Source organism: Marmota monax, unplaced genomic scaffold (assembly GCF_021218885.2).
Source record: "Marmota monax isolate L192 unplaced genomic scaffold, Marmota_monax_Labrador192_F-V1.1 WCK01_AAM20220418_F8-fsc00176, whole genome shotgun sequence".
Taxonomy (NCBI): domain Eukaryota; kingdom Metazoa; phylum Chordata; class Mammalia; order Rodentia; family Sciuridae; genus Marmota; species Marmota monax.
Genome location: NW_026694774.1, coordinates 1,967,583 through 1,979,800, shown reverse-complemented (window position 1 = coordinate 1,979,800; position 12,218 = coordinate 1,967,583). Strand labels below are relative to the sequence as shown.

Below are 12,218 nucleotides of genomic sequence, written 5' to 3'. Positions count from 1 at the left end.
TGTGTATGTGTATATTTATATATTATCTAAACTTCTTAAGATAGAAAATGAGTCAGAGTTAATTTTTACCAATAACATGTGAAATATATAACACTTATTATATAGTAATTATAATATATTAATATATATTAAGAATATATTGTCTAACTTTTAATATAAATCTAATGTGAATTTTAGTATAATTATAAGCTTTAAAATAGGTATCTATTTTTTTTGAGAGGAAGCCAAATGCATCATTTTATTTTCTTTACAGTGATTTTTTTTTGTAAATAATAAATAATTCTCCAAGAGGCTTATAAATCTCACATCTGTCTTATATATATATGAGCGCATGGGTGTATACAAGCCATATATGTATTCTTTTTTGTTTTGTTTTGTTTTTTTCCTGGTACCAGGGATTGAACCCAGAGTGTTTAACCACTGAAATACATTCCTAGCCTTTTTTCTCTTTTTAGTTTTGAGACAGGGTCTTTAATTTTGCAACAGGGTCTTGCTAAGTTGCTTAGGGCCTCACTAAGTTGCTGAGGCTGGCTTTGAACATACAATCCTCCTGCCTCAGCCTCCTAATCTGCTGGGATTACGGGCATGCAACACCACAGTGTATTGTGTTTGAAGCTTCATATTTGCTTGTAAAATTTGGCCAAGAGATTTGAGTATGTGGTTTTGTTCATCAAAATTTAAACTTAGAAAAATTTTAACTAGGAAAAAATGTCTAAGCTGAGTGCCATGGCACGTAATTCTGAAGTCCCAGTATTTCAGAAAGCTAAGGCAGGATGATTGCAAGTTTGAGGCCAGTCCCAGCAATGTAGCAAGGCCGTAAGCAACTTAGCAAGACCCTGTCTCAAAATTTAAAGAGGCTGGTGATATAATTCAGTGGTTCAATGCCCCTGGCTTCAGTCCTCAGTTAATAAAAAAAGCGAAAAAAAAAAAAAAAAAAAAAGGTCTGGAATTATGTTTTACTTTAAATGTGATGATAAAAAGGATGTTAATGAAAAACTCAGGTTTAAGATAAAGCATTTTTAAAATTTCTGTATTCAAACATTCCCCTAAAGCAAACCCCTAATCTTCCATTTGTATATATAATGTTTTGACTATTATATCTTGACACTTCAGTTATTCCTTGAATAGGAATAGAATAGCAAGAAATTTAATTTTACATTTTCTGTTAGATATTAATTGCAATATGTTCCAGAATTCCAGAAAACAAAATATCAATAGATTTGTATATTGACTTCCCATATATTATCTCATTGTTCAATATGTAGAAATCTAAAATTAGCATTAGTTAATTTACATTTAACCCTTTCTAAATTTATTTTGAAAGCATATTAACATCTTGGTTATTATCCAATGGTTAATCCAGGATTTCTAAATTGGGTTTACTTTTCTTCAATTACTACTACTACTACTACTACTACTACTACTATTACTACTACTTCTTTTTTTTTGATGCATTTTGAAGAATATTCATTTAATACAAAGTTACTTTTAGAGAGAACAAAAGTAAAAAGGAGAGGTGTGTTTTTCTAACAGCTTTATCCAAAAGAAAAATAAGTTGTAATGAACAAACTGAAGGACAAAAATCTGTGAGGATTATTCCTCTTTATCAACCCCCTGAAATGTATTTCAATAGGGTCCCCCAGGATGTGGGGATCCATGAACAGAATCTCCAGGAAGGTGCTGATTTCTTATCAGAATACATGAGTATTCAGGGAGAGAGAAGGACACTAAATGCATTTTTAATTTATTGCTATAAAAATGAGATGAAAGTGCCAAAGCAAATCATATGGAAATACTGAGTGATCCGGGTTTCTAGAATTTTTTTACCTAATGCATGTTCTTGAGGAGAAACAGAAGATGAAGACTACATTCTCAGGAGGCACTGCAGTGAGAACCTTCTGGAAACAAGATGTAATTACTGAAGTAAGCAACAATAAAAGTACCAGAATAAACTAATTAGAAATCTGTTTACTGGAATGAATGGTGGAATTTTAAATTGTCCTAAATTTAGTATGTGAAATAATTGAATTTGGAACACTGCCAAGTGTTGACTAATTCTAGTCAAAGTATTTAAAAATTTCTCTTCTGAGTTTTATTTTTTTTTTATTTTTATTTTTTTTTATTTTCTAGGTCTAAATTGAAGTTTATTTTATATGAATTCTCTCCACATTAGCAAACTCCCCACTCTTTCTATGAAGTCTCCAGGTTGGAATTGAATCTGTTTTTTGGCAGGTGCCTATATCTAGACTTGCCTTATCACTACTTCTTTTTATTCAGTTTTCATATGAAGCCTGCCTTTAGAATTCTCTTCTCATTATTGTATGCACAGCTGCTTGTGTTAATATCTCAATTGAGTCTTTTTAAAATTATTATGGATTTACATGCCAAAATATCTTCCACCTTAAAAGCTCAGGTATATTACCTGTATGAATTGTTTAATGCACACATACAGACAGATTTATTTATGATAGCCTTAGTTAATTTGAAATTAAAGTGGTTCCTGTTAATTTCTTGAAGATAGGAGAGTTAGTAAAAGTTATTACTTGATGAGCTCATATTATATGCTCGTTACCATATTAGTTTCTTTACATATGTAATTTAATTCCCATCAAAGCCAAGGGAAGGTAGATGGTATCAACCAAATTAAACAAGTGGGGAATGTGAGGCAAGGATAAGTTAAGTAATTTTGTTGAATTTTGCCAAGCTAGTATATGTTTAACTTTAGATTTAAATTTCTTTTCTTTTTTTACAAACCTGGAGTCTTCTCTGGATGAAGAATATTTTAGAAAACACATAGGGTTTACTGATACTATAAAAAATAGAGTTTTATTAATAGTATAAGAAGCTAGATCTTACTGTAAGAAACAGTGACTCAGTTTAAAAAGCTCCATACTGTGGTTGGCTTAAGACCTTAGAACTTAAAAAAGATAAAATTTCAAAGTGTCAGAACCTTTTTTTTCTTATCTTGTAAATCTTCAAGCTTGTTGATTTTTAAGAGTTTAGATACATGTAAATACTAGATTCTCCCAGATCTTTTATTTGACATTTAAAAATTTATTTAAATTTATTTTTTAACTGATATGGAAAACATAAAAATTATACACATTTGTGAGATACCATGTGATCGCGAGAGTTGGGGTGCAGGGGATGGAACCCAGGGCCTCATCCATGCAAGGAAAGTGATCTTTCATTGAACTCTACATCTAGTCTTCCATCTGATGTTTTGATACATGTGTACATTGATTAATATTTTAATCAGGTTAAACATATCTCTTTTATTTTGTTATGTTGAGAACACAAAATCCTTTCTTCTAGCTTTTTGAATTATATCATACTTTGTTACTATCTTTTACCACATCAGAATTTCTTAGCTGCTGTTTGACAAAGTATCCTGTGATCAACTTCTCTTCCCTCCTTCTACTTTCTGTGGCCTTAGAGATAACATTTTATTCTCAACTTCAATTTTTTTAATTTCACATGAAGGATATCATGCAGTAGTTTTCTTTCTGTGCCTGGCTTATTTCACTTAACATAATTGATCTTCAGTTCCATCCATGTTGTTGCAAATGAGAGGATTTCATTTTCCTTTTTTGCCAAAAAGTTCTTAATTGTTGCTGTATATCACAGTTTCTTCATCCATTCATCAGTTGACCACACTTAGGTTGTTTTCATTTCTTGGCTGCACTGAACATGGAATTGCAGATATCCCTATGACATCCTGATTGCTAGATTGCATGGTAGTTCTGTTTTCAAAATTTGAGGATTCTCCATACTGTTTTCCATTATTGCTTTACCAGTTTACATTCCCACTACCAGTGTGCATGGATTCCCTTTTTTTACATCCCCTTGTCAGCATTCATTTATCTTTAATCTTTTTGAAAATAGCCATTCTTACTGGAGTGAAGTAATACCTCATATGGTATCAATTTTTATTTTTCCTGAGCATTAGTGATATTAAACATTTTTTTTTTTTCATATACCTTGTAGCCATTTGTGTCATCCTTTGAGAAATGTCTATTTAGGTCAATTGCCCATTTTAATCAGTTTATTTTTATTTATTTTTTGCTGGTAAGCTTTTGGAGTTCCATATACATTCTGGGTATTAACCCTTTTCATGTGTATTTTTTGAAATTATTTTCTCCCATTCTGTAGAGTTGCTTTGTACTGTATTGATTGTTGTCTTTGCAGTACAGGAACTTCATTTGATGTAATCCATTTTGTCTATATTTGCTTTTATTTCCTGTACTTTTTGGGTCTTACCCAGAAAATTATTGCATGTTCCAATGTCTTAAAGGATTCCCCCTATGTTTTCTTCTGGTCGTTTTATAGTTTTAAGTATTACATGTAACTCATTAAACCATTTGAGTTGCTTTTTGTAACTAGTAGGAAATAAGGGTCTATTATTCTCCTAGAACAAAGTTTAGATTGAGTGGCCCAAATAGGCACCACTATTTGAGGGTAATGGTTGCTCTCTCTGTTATTCATGTCTCCTAATCTGAGTTTGTCCTCAGCTCCAGGTCCATATATCCTGCGGTTTAACATCTTCATCTAGCTATTCCACAGTAGTATCTTAAACTTAGCATGGTTAATGCTGTATCATCTTCCTTGTCCTTGTCTCAAAATGCACAATATCTCCCCAAAGAGCTTTATGTTCCTATTCTTTTTGAATGGCAACATTATCTATCAGACACTTGGAAACTTCTGTTGATTTTTTTCTTCTTCTTTTTTTATTTGTATATGACAGTGGAATGCATTACAATTCTTATTTCACATATAGAGCACAAATTTTCATATCTCTGATTGTATACAAAGTATATTCACACCAACTCATTTCTTCATACCTATACTTTGGATAGTAATGATCATCACGTTCCACCATCATTTCTAACCCCATGTCCCCTCCCTTCCCCTCCAACCCCTCTGTCCTATCTAGAGTTCGTCTATTCCTCCCATGCTCCCTTTCCCTATCCCACTATGAATCAGCTTCCTTATATCAAAGAAAACATTCAGCATTTGGTTATTTGGGGTTGGCTACCTTCATATAGCATTATCTTCTCTAACTCCATCCATTTACCTGCAAATGCCATGATTTTATTCTCCTTTATTGCTAAGTCTCTTCTTTACCTTCCACATTTGTTCAACTACCAGGTTCTATAGATGATAATAATGATAGTTTACATGTATTGAGTTATCCCAGGCACTGTGCTGTGTAGTTTGAAAACAAAATTTCACTGATCTCCCTTAAATTTAGTATCTTTCTGCCATATCCACTTCTTTTCATCTCACTGTCACTTCCTTAGTTTAGTCCCTTGTCATTTCTCTGCTAGCTAAGCTTAAAACCTCTTTATTAATGATATCCAACCCTCCAATGCCATTTAGCATGTTGTAGCCAGTCACATCATTCTGCTGTATGAAATCTATCAGTGTCTCTCTGCTGCCTATTTTTATTGATTTTTCCAACTTAAAAGTCTTCTATGGAAATATAAGTAACTTGAATAGATGAAACAGAGCTGATGTGGTTGAGGTGAGTTTGTCTGCATCAGTTTAGACAAAGCTGTCTTATAGAAGAGTGTCTAAATTTTCTTTATGTCATACAGTGCCCCCTATGATCTGGACTTACTCATACCTTCAGCCTCTTGCCATTTCTACCTCAACTGTACACACCAGTGATTCTGAGATTTGCAATAACTAAGCATGTCTTAGTCTTTTACATCTTCCTGCTTTCTGAGGTTCCAGTAAGCATCCCTCTGCCTGGATTGCTTCTCTACTACTTAGGCTGACTAACATCTATTTTTTTTTAAACTTTCAGCTAACATGCCACCTCCTCAGGGAAGTCCTCCTTCCTTAAACAGCCCTTGGTATGTGTCACAGATATGACTGGATTTTCATAATACTATATGAGTATAACAGCATTTATCACATTCTTAATCATTTACTTCCCTTTCTTTGGAGCCTATATGCTTCTAAATCACAGGATTTACTCAGTTTTGTATTGCTAGTACTTAGTTTTGTTGCTGATATACAATTAGATACTTGATGAATGGATGGATAAATATTAATTATTATATGTAATTATATGTTTTTTTCTGGTAATTATTTTGGCCATGAATAACTTTTATCAATGATATACAAATTTTGGACAAATGGCTGTTGTTAGAGATATAATTCATGGCTAAAATTTAGACGATGAAGTTATAATAATCTTGGCTTTATTCTCATCTGGCTTTTATATTGTCACTAGTCATTTAATTTTCATTGAGTATTTTTGCAAGGAATTGTGCTAAGTGTTAAGGATACAGAGATGAATTTGAGGATACTGACTCCCAATCTAGTAAGGGGAATGAACAATTATACAGATAATTATATATGCTGTGTAAATTATATATGGGTATGTATGTGTGTGTATGTATGTATGTGTATATGTGTATGTGTATAGGTATATAATATAGCTATGGGGGACACCTGGCTCATGGAGAGTGTTTCCCATAGAAGTCGGCACCTTAGCTAACTTTAGACAGACAAGTCACATAAGATGAAATAGTTTGGATTGGAGCTGGGAAGGATATTGCACACAAATGGACCAACATATGCAAAAATTTGGATAAAAGAGAACATATGTTTGGAAGACTATAGTTAGTTGAGTATGACTGGTGTTTGGTGGGCTGGGAGTGAAATACAAAGATGAGGCTGCAAGTAGTGTTTAGTTCAAGGAATTAATGTTATAGACATTAGGGAACTATTGAATGGCTTTAAGCAAATAAATGAAATGATCAGATGTATGTTTTAGGACTATACAGTGGAGAGTGGTTTGAATAAGTTGAGGTAGAGAGCAGCTAGGTGGCTGTTTGCAGGGATATAGTTGAGAGAGAATTACCTGAACCAAGATGGATAAAAGGTAAAAATATTTGAGGTTATCTCAAGAATTTTGGAGGTCAATCACATATAGTAGGTGAGGGAATGAGAATAATTATGATTCTGATTTGAGCATTTTGATGGATGGTGATGTCATCAAATTGCCAATTCATTTACCGATGTTAGGAATTTAGGCTTAAGGATTGATGTTTGGGGCAGGTAAGGTAAATGTGTCCAAAATTGGAAGTGTTGAGTTTGAAGTGCCAATACCATTTCTAAGTGAAGAGAATCAGGTATGTTAGGAACCTGAGTCAGAGATGTAGACCTGGAGATAAGAGATTTGGGCGCTATCTGTAAACAGATAGTAGTTAGAACCAAAGAAGTAAATATAATTGCCCTGAATATGTGTATAATGGGATAGGGATAGAAACCTGGCAAGGGCAACTTTTAAGTCGTGGGCAAATGAAGAGATTTAACAAAGAAGATTGAGAAGAAACAGATATTCAGGAGGAAAGCAGAAGGGTGGGTAATTTCATAAATCTGATAAATTTACTCCTGGAAAGCCTTAATATCTATACGTAATGTGGAAGAGGAGGTCTGAAGGAAGAGAACAATTATGGGATGTTTTTCTGTTGTGGGTCAGGATTAGCTCTTTTCTCATTTAATATTTATTATAGCATTTAAGATATTTCATAGTCTGGTTCAATCTACTTCCTTTGCTTTATCTTTCATTTCTGTATTACACATAAAAGAGTACCACGTGTCTCTGTTTGGTAGACCTATCTTCCCATGCTTTTTTGGAAATATTTTAAAAATTATGGTTAACCTGAAACATAAAATTTGCTATATTAACCACTGTAAATGTAAAGTTTGGTAGTTTTATATGTACTCACATTGTTATGCAGCAGAACTCTAAACTATTTTGGTCTTATAAAACTGAAATTCTGTACCTATTAAACTATAACTCCCCTTTCATCAGTCCCAAGGCTCCTTTGTACATTCTTGCACCATGAATTTCACTACTCTAGATACCTCGTGTAAGTGTATCAGATTATTAATTTTTTTGTGATGAGCTAGTTTCACTTAGCGCAGTATCCTCATGGTTCATCTGTATTGTCATATATTGGAGGATTTCCTTCCTTTTTAAGACTGAACAGTATCCCACTCTATATATCACATTTTGTTTATCCATTTTTCTGTTGATAGGTACTTGGACTGCTTGCACTTTTTGACTGTCGTGAATAATTCTGCTATGAATGTGTGAGAGCAAATGTATCTTCAAATCGCTATTTCAGTTCTTTTGGCTAAACACTCAGACAGAAGTATGGGATAGCTAAATTATATCTACTGCCATTTTAAATATTTTGAGGAACTACTTTACTGTTTTCCATGTTGAATTCACATTTCTGCCATCTTCCAATGCTTTGACTTCAAAGGGTAGTGGAGTGTGGGCTTTTAAGTGAGAATGCCTGTGTTCATGTCTTAGCTCATTAGATATGTATTTTTAACAAGTAATTTGATCTTTCAATACTTCAGTCTTTTTTTTTTTTTACCAAAAAAGGGAAAATATTAGCACTTAAAGTATAAGATTGTTGATAAGTTTGAATCAAATAATGTATACAATGGAGTTTTGACATTTCCTCATTTGTGGACCATTATAGATATTAGGATCTGTTACTCTTAACAGTGGTGGTGGTGATGGTGGTGCTGTTGCTGCTATTGCTGCTGCTGCTGCTATTGCTGCTAGTAAATATGAGCACTTAGAAGTCAGAGAAAGAAATGATTTTACCAGTGGGAGTTGTGGAAAGTCTCACAGAGGTGACATTTGAGCTGTGTATTGAATGATGACAAGGGGTTCAATTTAGTGTGGCTAGAAGTCATGATAGACTAAATGAATTCGATTAATGAAAGTTTGAGGTGTCACTGGAAGAGGACCAAGGAGTTCCTAGAGGGGGGAACCTCAACTCGAAGACTTAAGTGAGATTCTTGAGAAACATCATAGAAATGAATTTAAGGACATTCCAATTAAAGTTTCAGATTTATTGAGGAAAGCAAGGAGTACATATTTAAGGGAGAATGTAGGCCATCTTGAGAGAGGGAAAGATGTTTTGGGGGTTCTCAGGCTCTTTTAAAGGAGACTTGGTGAGGGGTGGGAAGATATGTGATGATGACATCACTCTGGTGATCACAAGATGTTTTATTGTGGTCTGGTTGTTCTCAGGATCTTTAGGTTGATATGGTGTCTATTATCTGTCAATAGATATTGCTGGAAAGTTTCTAAATTATAGAAACATCATATATTTTTTTGCTTAATCTATTAATTGCCTTGACTAATTAATAGTGCACAAGATAATTTTCATAAGAGAGTGAGTTTTTGGTAATTCTAAGATTTACAGATTTCCCATAAATTTTGCAATGACAGGCTTGGTAGAAGAACTAACCTGGGGTGTGACAGGCCTGGAAAGGTATTCTAGATTAAAATTATGTTTCCTTGCCCTTCTTTTCATCTCCTTTCTACCTATGTTTTATTTCTTCTACATCAAAAATAGAATTAGACTGGAGCTGTATGATGCAGACTTTATTTACTGAGGTAGGAAGTATGGATATTTATTATTAGTTTTTGCAGTGTTGGGGATTGAACTCAGGATCTCATGCATTCTGTGCCAAGTACTTTCTTAAGAATTATCTTTAATGTCTTTGTCTTTTCTTCAAACCCATGTTTAGTCCTTCAGCATATCCTGTTCAGCTCTACTTTTTTTTCCTGTTAATCAAAATCTATTCCCAAGCTGAACAACAGATGGACTTCAAAATGGTTGTACTTCTTGCTCCTCTCCAATACATACACTATTATTGTCTGGCATTTAAGTTGCATCTTGGATTGTTTTTGTTCTTAATTTCAAATTAGATGCAATTAATTATTTTTCAGACAGTGTTTGCATATACCCAAATGTTTATCATTTCTTTGCATCATAGACTTTACTTCTGGGATTTTCTCTATTTTTTTCTGTAATTAAATCCTTTAGAAATATCTTTTATGAAGATCTATTTAAAATTCATTTAATTTTTTTATGTATCTATGTAATAATGTCTTTTCTTTAGTCTTATTCTTTAAAGATAGTTTTGTGGGCAATATAGACCTATCAATTTCTTTTTTTTTAAAATAAAATGTGAACTTTTAAAAAATTTGTTCTAATTAGTTATACATGATAGCAGAATGCATTTCTGTTCATTGTACACAAATGGAGCATAACTTCTCATTTCTCTGGTTGTACATGATGTAATATCACTCCATATATGCAGTCATACGTGTATCTAGGGTAATGATGTCCATCATTCCACTATCTTTCCTGCCCCCATTCCTCCTCCCCACCCTTCCCTCCCCTTTGCCCAATCAAAATTCCTTCATTTTTCCGATGCCTTTCCATTATGGATCAGCATCTACTTATCAGAGAGAATATTTGGCCTTTGGTTTTTGGGGACTGGCTTACTTCACTTAGCATGATATTCCCAACTCCATCTGTTTACCTGCAAATGCCATAATTTTCTTCTCTTTTGATGCTAATAATATTCCATTGTGTATATAAACCAGTTTCTTTATCCATTCATCTATTGAAGGGCATCTAGGTTGCTTCCACAGTTTAGCTATTGTGAGTTGAGCTGCTATAAACATTAATGTGGTCATATTATTATAATATGCTGATTTTAAGTCTTTTGGGTATAAACCGAGGAGTGGGATAGCTGGGTGAAATAGTGGTTCTATTCCAAGTTTTCTAAGGAATCTCCACACTGCTTTCCAGAGTGGTTGCACCAATTTGCAGTGCCACCAGTAATGTATGAATGGACCTTTTTCTCCACATCCTCACCAATACTTATTATTGCATATATTCTTGATAATTACCATTCTGACTGGAGATGAAATCTTAGAGTAGTTTTGATTTGCATTTCTCTAATTCCTAGAGATGTTGAATACTTTTTAATATATTTGTTGATTGATTATATATCTTAGAAATGATGGGTAGGAAAAAAAAGTAGGTGGCAATGCCTTAATTGTATGCATGTTGTCAGGCGTGAGGGCCTCTTCCATCCTTGTCAAGGGGAGTGCTAACCTTTTCTCCTTTCATACAACACTGTCAGCTCTACTTCTAAGACAACCCAAATCTAACTAGTTTTCTCCTTCTTTACTCTTTCTAGTTCATTCCACATTCATTTACCATTGGACTACTCAAATAACCTCCTTATTGTCCTTTTTTCCACTATGGCCCCAGTAATTGGCCTTTCCCTTCTGCCTAAGTTTATCATATATAACTGTCTTCCTTCTTCACCGTACTGTACTATAGCTATCATGCACTGTTTTTTTTTTTCATTATTTATAATATTGTTTGTGCCTTTTGTCTTCTTTTGTCCTTTATCTTTATTGCCAGGGACTTATCATTTTATTAGTCTTATCAGAGAACTAGCTTTTGCTTTGTTGGCTCCTTCAGTATTGTCTTTGTTTTCTATCTAATTTATCCTTATCATTTCCTTCCTTATACTTTCTTTGGCTTAGAATCACTCTTGTTCTTTTTCTAATTTCTTGAATTAAATTCTTAACACTTGATTTTTAAGCTTTTTTTTTTTTTTTTACTTTTTATAATCATTTACAGCCATTTGAATCTCTCTCAGGACCACAATAACCATCTTCCGTGAATGTTCAGTATTTTCCAATAGCCACTAGACTTTTAATTTTTGCTATAGGTTATTTAGAAGTGTGTTTTTAAGTTCCCAAAATTTTGTTCAAATCTTGATCGAAATTTTAATTCCATTAAACATGACAAAATGTACAAATAATACAAAATATAGAAAGTAAATAGTTTTAATATGCCTCCTTTCTTCCAACCTGTACCCTACCCTCTTTACCTCTAGCCCCACCTTAGAGAAACGTTAATTATACTTTTTATATATCCCATAATATGCTGTTCAGATATCTAAGTAAGTTGCAGAAAAATGTGTAAGTATTTATAATGTGTACATTAGATTCAGTGTAAGACAATTTATAAGATATGGAACAGTTTAACTTAAGGATCCCTTATTTTGCCTTTTTATAGCCATATCTGCCTCCTTTGTAGTGCCCACACTGTTATTTCTGATTCTGGTAACCAGAAATCTGTTTATCATTGCTTTAATTTTGTCATTTCAAGTATGGAACTGTACATTATATAAACTTTGGAATTTTTTTTTTACACTGTGATTCCTGGAGATTCATCCAGGTTCTTGCATGTATCGTGTGTGTGTGTTTGTTTTACTGCTGAATAATACTCCATATTACTTACATAGCAAACTTTGTTTAAACATTCACTGTTGAAGAGTATCTAAGCTGATATCCATTT

The 12,218-nt window shown here is 33.3% G+C and overlaps 1 protein-coding gene and 1 pseudogene across 2 annotated transcripts in view; one reads left to right on the top strand and one right to left on the bottom strand.

The window, feature by feature from the left end:
- Nucleotides 1-12,218, top strand: part of Chm (CHM Rab escort protein) — a 171,824-nt gene that overhangs the window by 33,641 nt on the left and 125,965 nt on the right. The window lies entirely within an intron of this gene.
- Nucleotides 10,873-10,980, bottom strand: LOC124079724 (U6atac minor spliceosomal RNA; annotated as a pseudogene).